The sequence below is a fragment of the Elaeis guineensis genome, chromosome 2, assembly GCF_000442705.2.
Source record: "Elaeis guineensis isolate ETL-2024a chromosome 2, EG11, whole genome shotgun sequence".
Lineage (NCBI taxonomy): Eukaryota > Viridiplantae > Streptophyta > Magnoliopsida > Arecales > Arecaceae > Elaeis > Elaeis guineensis.
Window position 1 is genome coordinate 96,634,654 of NC_025994.2, and position 17,277 is coordinate 96,651,930.

Consider the following 17,277-nt stretch of genomic DNA (forward strand, 5'->3'; position numbering starts at 1 on the left):
GAGGAAATATTTGGAGAATTCTTTAGTTTTAATAAAAACTTAAAAGGAAAATTCTTGGCTTTGGCTGCATTAAGATTTAAGAAGGACTATTTTGGAATATGGTCTCTTCATATTGACAAATACTAGCTGTCTTCCTAATAACTAGTCAGAAAGTTATCATTTATCATTGCAAACACCATACCGCAGCCAAAAACACAGGTAGAAGGCTCACACTATATGGATATCCATCTCCTAGTGGTGTGTTGTCAGGAAGTGCACATTCCTTGCGTTTGAAATGCAACCTTGTTGGATATTCATCCCTATAAGGAACGTCGATACCAGGTGTCTGCTGCTTTGTAAATGAAGCAACTGGTTGTTGTTTACCAGGAACTCTTAGATCAAGAGCCAGGTTCTTCTGATCCTGTGCTGGCATTAAGTAGTTCATACCCTCCAATCCTTGGAAGAAGAGTGTGTTCATTGCCTCATCTAGCTTTGTACCATTGAATGAATACACTTTCTTACATCCAGGATAAGCTGTCTACCTAATTGCTGCAAACCAGTTCTTGAAAGTGTAGTAACACCAGTTAAACAGGGTGATCTTTGCTATCTATCCATTTTGGTAGTTGGATGGTATGTGCCAATTGATGCCGACTCCGCAATAGTCTCCGCATGCCAATTGATCCCTGCTTCATGTACTACTTTCTTTGAGGTAGCAATTATGCATCTATATCAATTTATAAATTAGTTTACCACTCTATTCCAAATTAAAAACCATGCTGTGTTCCTCTACTTACGATTGACTGTTATTCCCAGAGAAAAACCGGAGGTTTAGTTGTTTGGAGATCTTGAATCATCATTACCCATAGAGGGGCCAATCACAAATATTCCATGCTTAGCCACTATGGATATCAGATGAACAAGAATGTTGATGAAGTATCTCCAGAGTCTGGCATGGAGGATGGAGACTTGGATGAATTCAGTGCCTACACACGTGCTGTCAGTTCATCTCCTGAATTCTTTCATCAATTTTTAACCAAAATTCATAAACTGTACCGGATATGTGCCTCACACACCGTTTTCTGATGCACAGGTGGGGAATGATGTCACTGACAACTATTATGATAGCACCGGCGCAGTGTCAGTGTCCTACCGGTGGAGTCACTCCGTGATCTCTGATCGGACCTACCAATCCATCCTTTCATACTATAACTTCACCTCCACCAAAAATTCACGCCGTTATGATAGCATCATCAACCATGCCATGAATTATGAGTTTGGTGACATAGATCAGTACAGCATCTAGACTCCTGGCCCCCAGCTCCGCAGCCACTCCGATCATCTAGGATCTGAAACACCCTAACTTGCTGCCGATCATATGGCTATGATCCATGCACCGAGAAGTATGCTGAGATCTACTACAACCAGCCTGACGAGCCAGGGCCATGCATACAAACACTACAGGACTTTCCCTACAAATGAACTGTATGCAGCTTAAGTTGAAACCTGATCAACCCCAAATTTCTCATATACATGCATGAGATAATGCATGTGCGTTAGCGCATTTGGATGGGGGCACGTTGATGACCTTGTTTGATCGTTTCTGGGTGGTGAATTGCTGATCGAGACATGGGGTGACTCGAAGTTTGCCGTGCTGCCTACTTTTCTTCCAGCCATTTGATGTTGTGATTTTTAGTGATTTAAATGGTAACCTAGACATGGATTCAGTGGTCTAGTGAGAACCATGAAGTTCTCAATCAATTATGTTAATCTGACGGTTAATATCCCATTGTATCCACGGACACAGGTAGACAGGTATATAATTGATCGGCAGGCCTATTGGTTGATGGTGGTTAATTTGAGCGTTGGTTTGATTTGAGTCGATGAAGGGAGTATGTGTTTTTATTTTTACTTTTTAATTTTTGCATTTTCTACGTTTTGTGAAGGTCGGGGGATAGACTACTGAGGTTTATGAAAGGTTGACGCTTGCCGCAGTGAGAGGAGCCGGGCATGTGGTGCCCGTTTCAGCCAAGGACAGCATTTCGGTCGTTCTTAGGAGGCGAACCACTGCCCAAGTCTTAACCGTAGATACGTGGTTGTCTCTCAGTCGATATCTCAAGTCCAAAGGGATTTTGATGGAGGATAGAAGGATGTAGGATAGATTCGGCATTGGTTGGGAGGTGCTTGGAGGGAACCTCGGAGCTAAAGATCCTCCCATACAAGTCGCATGGAATCTATCGAAATCAAATTATTCTCTCTCTGCGTGCACGCACGTGTGTGCATGCATGCGTGTGAGTAAAACAATGTTACAGAAAATGACTACGGTCAGGGTAACAAGGGAACAATAAAACAAAGAGATGGGAAGGGGGTTAACGCCTAAACAGGGGTAAGGGAAGAACATGACCCGGAAGAAAAATAACAAACGAAGAAAAGAAAAAAAAAAAAAAAAATCAGTGCTCCTATTATTGAGCATGGCAAACGGGGATGGTCGGGAGGCGCGTCCCATGCGCACGGCGGCGGGAGGGTTGGGCTGGCTCCGCCGGGGCCGAGCAGCGCAGCACGGCACGTCCGCTGCGAGTCCTGTACTTGAAGATAATTACGATAAAATCAAAATGGCTAACCGGTTGGTAAATCACTAACCAACAAGTATTGTTGATTTCTGTTTGGACGGTTATAACATTTTTTTTCTCATTTTATTGCTCATACCTGGTAAACATCTTTGGTAGGGAATCGGTGCACTTTAAGATTTCCGTATGAAACCATTCCCTTCTCACGTTTTGGTACAGGTTTGGTACGAGAAAGTCGAGGGATCGTAATATATTCTCATGCCCTGGATCTGAAGTTGGTGAACAGGTGTTAGGTCCCTCTCATCTTGCTTAGGACCAGGGCTGGTGGTTGGATTGAGTCACTATTCACTGCGCACACATGACTGTGACACATATGGCTGGTTTTGTTTGGGCTTAGAATTTGTTCCGTCAGGTTTCCGTTGGCTTTTATATGATAAATGTCTTAATCAGCCCAACTTTGAGACCCATCAAAGGTGGAAACACATTAGCCATGGTCAGACACCGACCTGGACTACTGATTAAGCTTGGTCTCAAACGGTCAAACCACAAAAAGGAGTACCGTTCAGCAACTACTGCAACCAAGACAAACCCACCAATCTACCAGAGGACAGTCCAGACGCTTGCAATCTTGGTCAATGAAACAATTAAGACAGAATTCTACCTGATTAACTTCCTCCATGGTCCAGACTCCGTTATATCTTATAAGCTAATAGAAAGGACATGACAGAAGCAGTGGCAGAATACGGTACCTGAAGGAGGAAATCATGGAAACAGGACCAGCTTCCAAGATCGTCCAGAACGCCATGGAGGGATTGGGAAGCCCTGACCAAATCAGACATCCCTTCCCCCTGATGCTGAGATCCCACCGAACTTGTTGTATTTTTGGATTTCATATGCTGCCTTCCTATAAAAATAGAATAAAGTGATACCATATGTAAATATTGAATCGACGAAAACTGAGTTATTAAGCGGTACCTATCTTAGATCCAAAGCAATGCTTTGCGGTCTGGGGTAGGTGAATCTAGAAGCTTCTGTACGGAGAAGGCTGACCAACCCAGAATTGGATGGCACCGTCTGTCCATCTATCATGAGCCTGACCGCCCAGCCGAAATTTGACGGATTTGGGAGCACAAAATAAGCGTGGGGACGAGAATAATAAAATCTCATAATGATGTATGCTATGCTAGTGAATATGTCAAAATCAAGTCTGCTGGGAGGGTTTGATATTGACCTTTCAGGATTGTACCGTATCAGTTCTGGACCAAAAATAGAGACCTGATGTCCGGATTTGACCGTACCTGAGCATAAACATCAGATCAAACTTATACCGTAGAGCCGGGCCTGACGTTCGATCAGCTGTAGCCTTAGATCATCTCATGGTTGGTCTTTCTTTTTTTCTTTTTTTTTTTTCGTTTTTGGATAAGAGTTGGCCTTTTTTTTTTTTTTAGTAACAGGAACGCATTAAAGGGAGGAAGAGTAATTCTTTGTGCACCGTATGCTGCAGCAAGAATGATGTGGAGCACACCTCAGATGCCTGATTGATTCATGTACCACAACTCTGCATCTAATACTATACTTAACAATGAAAGCTGTATAATTTTTTTAAAAAAAATTAGAGAAAAATTTTTGTTTCATTTTAAAATTAAAAAAATATTTTTTTTGATTTTTAAATAAAAACTACTCTCTATTAAAAATATAAGTTAAAAAAAAAATTATCCATAGAAAAAAAATTACACTTATACCCTTTCTATGGGTAATAGTATATTCTTTTCCTTTTTTCGTTCAGTCATGTTTTTCCTGCCAAAAATTTTATCATTCTCTACTCCACAGTTCTTACCTCCCTCCGTCTACTTCCTACCAAAAAGAGGATGCAGCTGCGCTTTTGGCCCCCTCCCTTCTCTACTCCCTCCGTTTTCTTCCCGCCTAAAAGAGGAGGCAGTTGTGCTCTTGGCCCTTTCCCTTCTCTACTCAGTTTGTGCTCTTCCTCCACTCTCTTCTCTACTCGCCCTTCTCTCTCGCCTCTCTTCACAGCCCTCAACATCTATACTGTAAGGATCCCACACCTTAAATCCCAAAGATCCTTGACCAACCCTCAACACCTGTGCCCTGAACTCCAATGGCTTCATCTTCTGCGTTAACACAAGTACGGATGCTGAACTCTCCATCATTTGCGAGTACAATACTTGTCATGTCTTTGGCATAACTAAATTGATGAAGCTCTCGGACATCTACAACATTCTCTCACGCAGATGGAGCCATATAACACTTGAAATGGTCATCGTGAAGTACCTTACACCTTTCACAATGATGCAAATGGTTTACTTAAGGATAACAATGTGGCTAGCATGTATCATATCCACTACGTAATAAAGAAGGAGGTCATCGATATAGTTTTAGAGAGCAAGATCCAGCCGAGAGAGGATGCTAGAGAGGATCAAGGGATAGGCACATCAAGATACTCCCATCTGCCCTTCTATGCTGTGGTTTCATGTTACATCATATGGTACTATAGTATAAATTATCGATACAGCAGAAATATGAAATGATATACCACCGTGATAAAAATATGAAATCATACATCATTGCATTACCCTTGTTAATTATACATTAGTCGCTTTTGATACTATGATGTACCTTTTTGGTACTACATTATTTAGTTCTGATACTCCATTTTGCTTTTTTTATACTATATTATTTACTTTTGATACTGTAATTAGTTTTTTCTATACTACAAATCTATCATGAACTTTTTGTAATCCTCTTGATTAAAAAGATGTAAATTATTTTAGAATGCTAAAAATGAGCACAAGTGGTACTCACAATTATTATTCCGTCATTTTTTCGAATAGGTTGGCACCAATTGGATATGAGAATTATGACAATTTGGATGATCCCAATGATAATGTCATTGGTGTCGAGACAATAATTACATGAAGGGGGTTGATCAAAGGAGAGCATCAGCAGTTTTGCAATGCTCAACACTTTAGGGCAGCTATTAAAGATTATTGCATCGCACACAATCGTGACTATATCTTCAAGAAGAATGATTCTATGAATACTATAGTTAAGTGCCCAATGGAATGTTGCCCTTGGCGTGTCTATGCTGCTGAATCAAAAATAAAGGAGACATTCTCTATTAGAAAGTGTAACCTCATGCACACATGTGACAATGGTCTCGGTACTAAGAGTCATCCTAAAGTCACATTTTCTTGGGTTGCTGAGAAAGTCAAGACAAAGTTAAGATCCATACCTCGCTACCGGCCTATCAAAATTGTGGCCGATATCCATGAAAATTATGGCATGTTGCTCAAGTACTATCAAGCATGGCATGGGAAGGAAATGACTATGTGTGAGATTCATGATCTCGATCAACTGTCGTATGATAAGCTTAAGCCTTATTGTAGAGCCCTCAAATTAACAAACCCAGGCACCATCGCAGACTATGAGATTTTTGATGATACAAGAAGATTCCGTCGTATTTTCATCAGCCTTGGAGCGTGCATCATGGGATTTCATGCTGGATGTAAGCCTATGATTTTTATGGATGGCACCCACATCAAACATAAATACCAAGGATGCCTCTTGAGGCCACCGCAAAAGATGCGAACAATGATATTTTTACCATCGCCTTCGCCATCGTCCAACAAGAAAATGACGAGAGCTGGTGATGGTTTTGTCGAAAGCTATGATGTGTTCTCTCCTACTCGAATGGCTTATTGATCAAGCAATACACTTTTTACTCTGACCGTCAACCTGGATGTATCAAAACGGTCGAGGACTGATTTTCGAATTGTCACCATACTTATTGCCTACGATATCTTGTAGATAATTTTAGAAAGTAGGTACTCACTATTCTATAGTGCACTAGATATCTTTCATACCCTCTAGTAGTGTAGAGGAAGAATTGACATCAGAATTTAGTACTGTACAATAGAAAATGACACACACCATTGGAACATAGGAGATGAATTTAGTACTATTTTATAAGTTATTGATACGTCCTTAGGTATTCTGGATACTTTATTGTATTCACTTAGTACTGCAAAATCAGTTATTGATACGTCTTCAGATGTTCTGGATATTTTATTGTATTCAGTTAGTACTACAATGTAAGTTATTGATACGTCCTTAGATGTTCTGGATACTTTATTATATTCATTTAGTACTACAAAAGCAATTATGGATATATCCTTAGGTGTTCTGGATACTTTATTATATGCACATAGAAAATGTTACACACTATTGGTACATCAAAAATATATTTAGTACCACAATATAAGTTCGTTATAAGTCCTTAGGGTGTTCTGAATACTTTATTGGTATACTTAGTACTGTATGATAGAAAATGACATGCATCATTGGCACGTGGCAGATATTTCTAATATACGCTTGCTGGTACCACTTTCAGGTATTGACCAAATATTCAGCATTACACAAAAAATATTGGTGCGCAGTTTTTAAGTCTCTCGCGTATGCTACAACATGAATGGAGTTCGAATGGCACTTTTATGATATAGTCTCCAAGATGCCATTGGCCAGAGACTAGATCTTGAGTACTCAGCCTGCACAATGGGCTAATATATTTTTTCAAGATTGTAGGTGGGGAGTGATGGACAACAACTTGACAGAGTCTTTTAACCGATGGATCTTAGCTGCAAGGTTCAAAAGAGGACCTCACCTTAAGTCTTTTAACCTAGGCAATAGAGGAGGCTTCAAAAGAACCATCGAGAGGGCCACACCTTAAGCCTTCATGTAGCGAGTAGAACAAGATATGAGGTGTTGGATGGGAAAGAAAGATATGCAGTTAATTTATCTGATAGAACATACGCTTGCAAGCAATGGCAATTGAAAATGATCTCTTGCAAGCATGCTTGTGTATTCATTAAGGAAAAGGATGACACTCTCCACTCTTATTGTAATGAATTCTTTACCGTGGAGATGCACCAACTAGCATATAGAGAAATCATCAATTATGTCCCCACGATTGAGATGCTATCTGCTGCCTTCTTAGTGTAAGTGATCAATATCATGCCACCCGTGATTGCACCACGAACAGACCATCCTAGGACTAGAAGGTTTCCATCTCAAGTTGACACGCATCCGAATAAGTGCACGCGTTGTCACCAAACTGACCACAATCGACGCACATGCACGAAGAGAATCTCTTAGGAGCTTCAAGCTTTTGTTTTATTGATGGATCTTTTTTTGGGTTATTGATACTATCTTTTTGGATGCTGTATTACTTTGCTCTTTGTTACTGTCCTTTGTTACTTTGTTCTGTGTTCTAGGTTATTAATCTGTCCTTTGTTACTGTGTTATTTTTTAGGTTATTGATGGGTCATTTTTTGAGCTTGAAGCTTTTGTTCTGATACTGTGTTACTTTTGGATACTGTGTTTTTTTGTAAAGCACTTGAGGCTTCCAAAATGTATTTGCTTAATATACTGCAATGAAGGCATTTGATATTATGTTGTTTCCTTATTTTATAATATTATGTTGTTGCCTTATTTTATAATATTATGTTGATCTGTCTTAGTGAATTATTTATCATTTTGTGTGAAGACCTTTAGTTATTGCTTTATTTGCCTTATTTGTCTAATATGGTCGATATTTTCTTTCAGTACTCCATTATCCTACAACCACAATGAGCATAATATACTGAAGAGGGGCAGGACGTCAAGAGTGTACAAGACAACAAAGAGGGCTAGAATCACCTTATGAATGCAGCTTTTGCACTATGTATTAAGTCAATACTTTAATATGATAAAGCAACACTTTATTATGCTAAACTAATACTGTGCCATAATAAAACAATACTGCAATGCACTATGATAAAGCAACTCCCTACTTTAGTCATGTCAGGTTTGAGGCTTTAGTTGGTATGGAAGATGAAGAGGTGGGTTGGGGGGCTCCGGATATATCATTATTATATGAAAGTATGGTATGCTCGTCACAATACAGTACTAGTATTAAATAATATTTTAATCTTATTAATCGATACTTTATTACGTCAAACCGATACTTTAATGTTATTAAGCAACACTTTATTGTGCTTTGAATAAATATGCCGAATTGAAAATATCATTAAGTGAGATAGAGCGTGCTCGAGCAATATTTGAACTTGCGATCGCTCAACCTACATTGGACATGCCAAAGCTGTTGTGCAAGGCTTGCATTGACTACGAGATATCAGGGGATGAATACAAGAGACAAGGCAAATCTATGAGAGGTTACTTGATCGAACAAAGTACTTGAAAGTATGGATTAGTTATACCAAATTTGAGGCTTCAGTTGGTATGAAAGATGAAGAGGTGGGTTGTGGGGCTCCAGATACATCATTGTTATATGGAAGTATGGTATGCTCGCCACAATACTGCATTGGTATTAAACAATACTTTAATCTTATTAATCGATGCTTTATTACGCCAAATCGATACTTTAATGTTATTAAACAATACTTTATTATGCTTTGAACAAGTATGTCGAATTGAAAAAATTATTAAGTGAGATAGAGCGTGCTCGAGCAATATTTGAACTTGCACTCGCTCAAACTATATTGGACATGCCAGAGCTGTTGTGCAATGCTTGTATTGACTATGAGCACGAGATATCAGGGGGTGAATACGAGAGAACAAAGCCAAGTCTATGAGAGGTTACTTGATCGAACAAAGCACTTGTAGGCATGGATTAGTTATGCCAAGTTTGAGGCTTCAGTTGGTATGGAAGATGAAGAGGTGGGTTGTGGGGCTCTGGATACATCATTGTTATGTGGAAGTATGGTATGCTCACCATAATACTACATTAATATTAAACAATACTTTAATCTTATTAATCAATACTTTATTACGTCAAATCGATACTTTAATGTTATTAAGCAATACTTTATTGTACTTTGAACAAGTATGCCGAATTGAAAAGATCATTAGATGAGATAGAGCGTGTTCGAGCAATATTTGAACTTGTGATCGCTCAATCTACATTGGACATGTCAGAGCTGTTGCACAAGGTTTGTATTGACTACGAGTACGAGATATCAGAGGGTGAATATGAGAGAACAAAACAACTTTATGAGAGCTTACTTGATCGAATAAAGCACTTGAAGGTATTGTTATGTGGAAGTATCGTATGCTCGCCACAGTACTGCACTGATATTAAATAATACTTTAATATTATTAATCGATACTTTGTTACGCCAAATTGATACTTTAATGTTATTAAGCAACACTTTATTGTGCTTTGAACAAGTATGCCAAATTGAAAAGGTCATTAGGTGAGATAGAGTGTGCTCGAACAATATTTGAACTTGCGATCGCTCAACCTATATTGGATATGCTAGAGCTGTTGTGCAAGGCTTGTATTGACTACAAGTACGAGATATCAAGGGATGAATACGAGAGAACAAGACAACTTTATGAGAGCTTACTTGATCGAACAAAGCACTTGAAGGTATTGTTATGTGGAAGTATGGTATGCTCGTCACAGTACCGCACTGATATTAAATAATATTTTAATATTATTAATCAATACTTTGTTACGTCAAACTGATACTTTAATGTTATTAAATAATACTTTATTATGCTTTGAACAAGTATGTCGAATTAGAAAGATCATTAGGTGAGATAAAGTGTGTTCGAGCAATATTTGAACTTACGATCACTCAACCTACATTAGACATGCCAGAGCTATTGTGCAAGGCTTGTATTGACTATGAGTACGAGATATCAGGAGATGAATACGAGAGAACAAGACAACTTTATAAGAGCTTACTTGATCGAACAAAATACTTGAAAGTATTGTTATGTGGAAGTATGGTATGCTCGCCATAGTACCGTATTGATATTAAACAATACTTTAATATTATTAATCGATACTTTGTTACGTCAAATTGATACTTTAATGTTATTGAGCAATACTTTATTGTGCTTTGAACAAGTATGCCGAATTGGAAAGATCATTAGGTGAGATAGAGCATGCTTGAGCAATATTTAAACTTGCGATCGCTCAACCTACATTGGATATGCCAGAGTTATTGTGCAAGGCTTATATTGACTGCGAGTCTGAGATATCAGGGGATGAATACGAGAGAACAAGATAACTTTATGAGAGCTTACTTGATCGAACAAAATACTTGAAGATATTGTTATGTGGAAGTATGGTATGCTCGCCACAGTACCGCACTGATATTAAACAATACTTTAATATTATTAATCGATACTTTGTTATGTCAAACTGATACTTTAATATTATTAAGCAACACTTTATTGTACTTTGAACAAGTATGCCAAATTGAAAAGATCATTAGGTGAGATAGAGCGTGCTCGAATAATATTTAAACTTGCGATCGCTCTACCTACATTGGACATGCCAGAACTATTGTGCAAGGCTTGCATTGACTACAAGTATGAGATATCAGGAGGTGAATATGAGAGAACAAGGCAACTTTATGAGAGCTTACTTAATCGAACAAAGTACTTGAAGGTATTATTATATGGAAGTATGGTATGCTCGCCATAATACCGCAATGATATTAAACAATACTTTAATATTATTAATCGATATTTTGTTACACCAAATTGATACTTTAATATTATTAAGCAATATTTTTTCAAGTTCATCAAAAATTAAATCCTGTCATAGTATCACATATCCAAAAGAACATGTCATAGAATTGCAATATTTTGGTAGTACCACATATCCAAAAGAACATGTCATACATCAAATGTCCAAAATATTTGACAATAAAATAATACTTAATCCTTATATCGCTCAGCTATGTATTTCTTAATACCCTCCTTTTGAGTGCTTCTGTGATCCATCAAAATATGGTATGCCATATGAGTCCTGTATCAGTCCATGCTACAAGTCCTCGCCGCTGTCCAAAATTCCTCATTACTCTTGAAGAACTCAACCCATAGGCAAACATAGACCCCATAATTAATGTCTCCATCTTGATCTCAACAATCTGATATATGTTCCACAAAGTAGTCTTCAAGTACAATATCCCGACAATGTTTCAACCATAGTCCGAAGAAGCTCATCTATGTCAAATCATTTTATATTTGTTAGTATCGAACCAGCGAATTGCCATGAACAGAGTGATACAGCAAGAAAAATCCAACCAACTTCTATCGATATCAACATGGCTTGATACATCCCATGGGATAAAATGATACAGCACCATAAAATAAGCGAGCAAGAGCAACCCGACCAGCGAATTGTCATAAATATCAAAAGATGCCAGTGCCACTTATCAAAATTGCCATAAACATCAAAGACTGATTAATGAAATTGACATTTTATACTTACAATAGTTTCGACAGTTTTTTTTTGCTATTGAACTTTTTATAGAGTCATAATACAAAAATTTTCTACGTATGGTATCAAATACCAAAAGGTGCCAGTATCACTTATCAGTGGTGTTGAGTGGAAGCATTATGTAGCGACATGTGGCAAGAATGTAAAGAGAAATATGATTAAAAGATAAACGCGTGGTGTTTCTCATGCCCCCTATGATTTTTTCCATAGCACCTTTATCTGGATGTTCACCTAGTCTCCAGAAATAGTTTAACATCTCATGCTGCCAATAATTAGAAAGAAAAATATGTTAGCAGCTCAATATCATTTTATAAAGCTTAGATGTGATACTGAAAATAAAAAATATAGACAATTCATACCATAGACTCCATGCGTAGGTAGGAGATGTTGCATTATCTATTGGAGCTTTCTTCATTGGGCAAGATTTCTATTATACGCATCTAATAATTAATTATCTGTTCATTCATACAAATAGAATTCATAAACTTTAAAAGAAAAACTTTACAATATTATTATCCTATAATATAATTCAACTTACATCATTAAATATTATCTTTGAAGATAATAATTTACGTAGGCTCAAGTCTTCAGCCCATATAGAACCATATGTGGTATCCTCCTTCCAAATAAGATCCCTAAAAATAATAATAATTCACTTACAAGTACTAGAGAAAAGTAATAATTTCGAATATACCTATCATTGGCATAAAACCTTACAACCATACACTCATACCTACTATCTTGAGCCATACTAGCATCTACTATGGCAACATTCTGTATACAACGAAGTATCAATTAGTACTCAAAAAATATTAGATAATTTAATTAAAATGTCAAATAACTACAAAATAGTATCAATGTAGAACCAAAGAAGTATCAAAAAACTATCATAGCAGTAACAGAAAAACTAGAACCAAGAAAGTATCGCATAGCACTAAAATATATCAAATAGCTAAAAGAAAGTATGAAATGATTATAAAGCAGTATCAATATGGTATAGAGAAGTATCATATAATGGAGTCAGAAATATATAAAACTACTACAGTTAGTATCAGAAAATATATTGGCAAATGTTTACTTTATCACTAGGAACATCAATGGTTGTCGTAGGATTCTTGCGCCTCCTTTTGTACTCGGTGCCAACAAGATAATCTTTCACCATCTTGGTTAATATTGACTTCCTATCCACCCTCTCCTTCAACCTCTTGACAATTAAAGAAGCCCTCCATCCTTGTTTTCCTCCTCAGTGTTGCCATCCTCATTACCCCCATAACTTCCACCAAGGTCATGATCATCATTCTTACTCTCATCTTCCCCCTCCTCCTCCTCTTCTTTCTCCTTTTTCTTTCCCTTCTTTGCCTCCTCTTTTTCTTCCTGTCCCTCATTCTTCTCATCGTTCTTTGTCCCTTCTCCTCCTCCTCCTCCTACTTTCTCTTCTTCTTCTTCTTCTTCCTCTTCTTCCTCAACTTTTTTCTTGGATTTACCATCATTGTCATCCTCATTGTCAGATGAGGATGCATATGATTTAGACTCAGAGTTGGATGAGTCAAAACCATAAAATATCGCTCCACGATTATTCCTTTCCAAAATCCGACAAAATTTTTTACAATTTCTCTTTAATAACTTGATCTTTGTTTTCAAGGTCAAGATCTCATCTTCTTTCTTCTTATTGCTTTGTTCAAGCATCTCAACCCTCTGTACAAGACTCTGAAAATCCACACTATAAGATGTGCCAGCAACATCCATTTGTTTCTTTTTTCTTTTCTTTCTCTCAACAGTGGCAGCCCTATCAGCATACACCTGAAAAACACTTGCACCAATAGATATTCCACTGAGGTACTTATGCTCGAATGGGGCAAACTGATACTCTTTGATCTGATGAAAGTATAAAGTATCAATAATGTAGTATTATTATATCATAAGGCAGTATGATATCAGAGATGTTCAGTACCAAATAACATATGACAATATTACCTTATCAGTGGTAATCCCATTGATCTTTTCTTCAATTTTATTAATACATTTTAACCATTTCACTTTTCACTTGAAGAGACGGGGCCTTGCTGCCCTATCACCTAGGGGTGTCAAGATGGAGGGAACCCTCTCTAGAAACCAATTCTGTATCAAATAATAATAAAAGATATTAGCAAGCTTATTGTTATTATAAAATTATTTATTATAAAATATAAAATTAATACATTATAATTACACTTGATACTTACCAACAAACCGATAGCACAATCATTTAAGTAATCGGATGATGGCTTCGTGTTATTTTTTCAATCATGTATCACTCGACGACTGGATATTATGTTCTCCATCAAAAATATATAAACAGCCGTCCCCCAGTCGAACTCACCCAACTTGTCAACATGGTCAATATATTTTATGTATAAATCTTGACATCCCTTTTGTAGACAAGGAAAAAAGTATCGTGTTCAACACAGCCAACACGAAAATAAAAATAAAAGCTTTCACCTCTTTCTCTCTTTTAGAGCCAACATAAAAATTTAATAGTTTTTCGAGATTATTTCTATGCCCCCCATCTTAAAAACCCCCAAGCAATTTATTATATATTTTACCTTTTGGGAGTGCCCCCTCCTCGTCAAGTTCTACTGGTAGGCCGGTGAGAGGGAGGCCAAGCATTGTGGCGAGCTCATCCTTTTCAAGTTTTAGCTCTAAGCCGTTGCTGACAATGAATATACTTCTTTGCTCATCGAACAGCTTGATGAGCACACGCAACCAATTTGGACTAGTAGATAACTTTGGTATATCAAGGAAGTGTGCAAATGGTGTTTTTTGTAGAAGCTCCATTTGTGCATCTGAGATTGACTCCTTTATACTCTTCTTCCCTTTCTCTTTAGCATTCAACATTCTGTACAATGAACTTGGAGAGCATCTACTCTCCAACCTCCCGCTAAATAAATCAGCCCTCTTACATTTAGTTTGAACCTGTAGCACAATGCAGTAGAGGTCTTGGCATTACATGTAATATATAAGAAAATATTTAGCAAAAAAGATAACTCTCTTTTTTTATTTAAGGATCCTAAGTCCTGAAACAGTATGAAAATACTAAATATGCAGATCGGTGTATAAATTATGCACAACGAAGTATAAATTGCCTTTCACTTGCATCAATTAGGCATCATTGAATATGCAATTTGAATTATTTCTCATTCAATCATAAACAATAAAAATTTGAATTAAACTATTTCTAAAATTTCAACTTGGGGGGCAATGCTTACCGGTTGAAATTTCTTGCACCGACCTCCGGGCGTGGACATTGTTCTGACGTAATGGAGGAAGACAGAAGTACCAACAAGAGAGTGAAGACTATGCTTCTTCGACGTGATGGAAGGAGACGGCAACCGACAGAAGATCAGCAAGATAGAGGGAGGCGGCCACCAGTGGGGAGAACAACAATGTGAGGGGATCGAGGGAGCAGAGTAAGGATGAAAGAGAGTAGACCAACTTGAGAGAATCAATGATCGAAGACGAGCGGCGAAGCAGGGAGGCATGCGATCTCGTTGAAAGTCTGGGGGGCGTGCGATGGACGTTGGATGACCAGGGCAAGGGAGAAAAGAGTTTGTGCCCATTTAAGTATCAAAAGGATAATTTGATAATTTTAGCGTATTTGGGTAGCTCCTTTTAATTTAAGTTTCAAACTGGGAGTAGCTTTTATTTTAAATTGGAAGGGGGAGTTTCTTTTAAGTTTAAAGTGGAAATAGGGATTTTACTCTAGTTGTCAGATTTTTCAATGCTGCAAAAATTTAATGTAGTTGGACTTAATTTTGAAAATTTAAAACTGATCAAAATATTCTTTCCCTCCAAAATACTTTCAGATACCCTATTTTACTCAAACGGTGGTCATTTTGAATGTTATTTTCTCTTTCTTCTTTCTCAATTCGTTATATTTCTATTGGAGCATCGGATGTCCAAGATTTTTTTACAGCGAGCCATATGCATCCAAAATTACACTAACATTTTACTTGTTCCAATTGCTTCAAGACAACATTTTATATCCGTAAAGTTTATTTTTTTCCTTAATAGATCTTTTTTTTTTTAGAATCCTTTATAACCGCAACTCCAGTTAAACAGAGTTAATATGTTGGTAGGTTGATATTGAGCTTTTTTTCTATTAGTGCAACAAAAAGTAATAATACAGTCATAGAAAATTATTAAAAGCAAATAGGATGTCATAATAACTATCGAAAAGTCATATAAACCATCAAAAAGTAATATAAAAGCTTTTTTTTACATCTTATGATATTTAGATCAAAAAATATGACATCTTATCTCTTGATATAACATCATATAGCTTTGTATGACTTTTTATTTTGTCAAATGAGTGTTTTAAAGACATAAATCACTTCATATTAACTTGTATGAATATAAATGACTTTCAATTACTTAATAAAACTGCATAAACATTAGCTATTGCTTTTTCTTCTTAACAGCATTGTTGAAATGAAATTTTTTTTTTCTGTTGGTATAACAGAAAGTAATAATAATGTCACAGAAAGTTATAAAAAGTAAATAAAATATCATGAGAGCTATCGAAAACTTATATAAGCCATCAAGAAGTAATATAGAAGCTTTTTTTCGCATCCTATGACATTCGGATCAAAAAATATGACTTCCTATCTCTTGATTTGACATCATATAATCTTGTATGACTTCCTATTTTATCAAATAAGTATTTTAGAAACATAAATCACCTCATATGAATTTGAATGAATATAAATAACTCTTCATTATTTAATAAAACTATATAAATAATAGCTATGACTTCTTCTTCTTAACAGTATTGCTAAAATAAAAGATTTTTTTTTTCCTGTTGGTGCAACAGAAAGTAATAATACTATCACGAAAAGTTATAAAAAGTAAACTAGATGTCATAAGAGCTATCAAAAAGTCATATAAGCCATCAAACAATAATATAAATTTTTTTTTTGTATACTATGATATTCGGATCAAGAAATATGACATTTTATTTCTTAGAATGACATCATATAATCTTGTATGACTTTCTATTTTATCAAATGAGTATTTTAGAGACATAAATCACTTCATATAAACTTGTATGAATATAAATAACTTTTTATTACTTAATAAAACTATATAAATAATAGCTATGACTTTTTCTTCTTAATAGTATTACTGAAATAGAGCTTTTTTTTCTGTTGGTGCAATAGAAAGTACTAATACTATCACGAAAAGTCATAAAAAGTAAATGGGATATCATGAGAGCTATCGAAAAGTCATATAAGCCATCAAAAAATAATATAATTTTTTTTTTTATATTCTATAATATCTGAATCAAGAAATATGACTTCTTATCTCTTGATATGACATCATATAGTCTTGTATGACTTTCTATTTTATCAAATAAGTATTGTAAAGGCATAAATCACTACATAT

At 36.4% G+C, this 17,277-nt stretch overlaps 1 long non-coding RNA gene across 22 annotated transcripts in view; it reads right to left on the reverse strand.

Annotated features, from left to right (window-relative positions):
• Positions 1–11,828: 11,828 nt before the first annotated feature.
• Positions 11,829–17,277, reverse strand: part of LOC105051898 (uncharacterized) — a 32,004-nt gene continuing 26,555 nt past the window's right edge. For 10 of the 22 annotated variants that reach the window (XR_012138819.1, XR_012138828.1, XR_012138817.1 and 7 more), the window contains 7 exons: positions 14,439–14,808; positions 14,079–14,264; positions 12,935–13,974; positions 12,590–12,630; positions 12,395–12,491; positions 12,216–12,311; positions 11,831–12,118 (listed from right to left, as the gene is read on the reverse strand). This is a non-coding gene — a long non-coding RNA (uncharacterized lncRNA). Of the gene's footprint in view, positions 12,119–12,215; positions 12,312–12,394; positions 12,492–12,589; positions 12,631–12,934; positions 13,975–14,078; positions 14,265–14,438; positions 14,809–17,277 lie in introns of all 22 variants that reach the window. The other 12 variants (XR_012138836.1, XR_012138837.1, XR_012138834.1 and 9 more) reach the window with 5 other exon arrangements.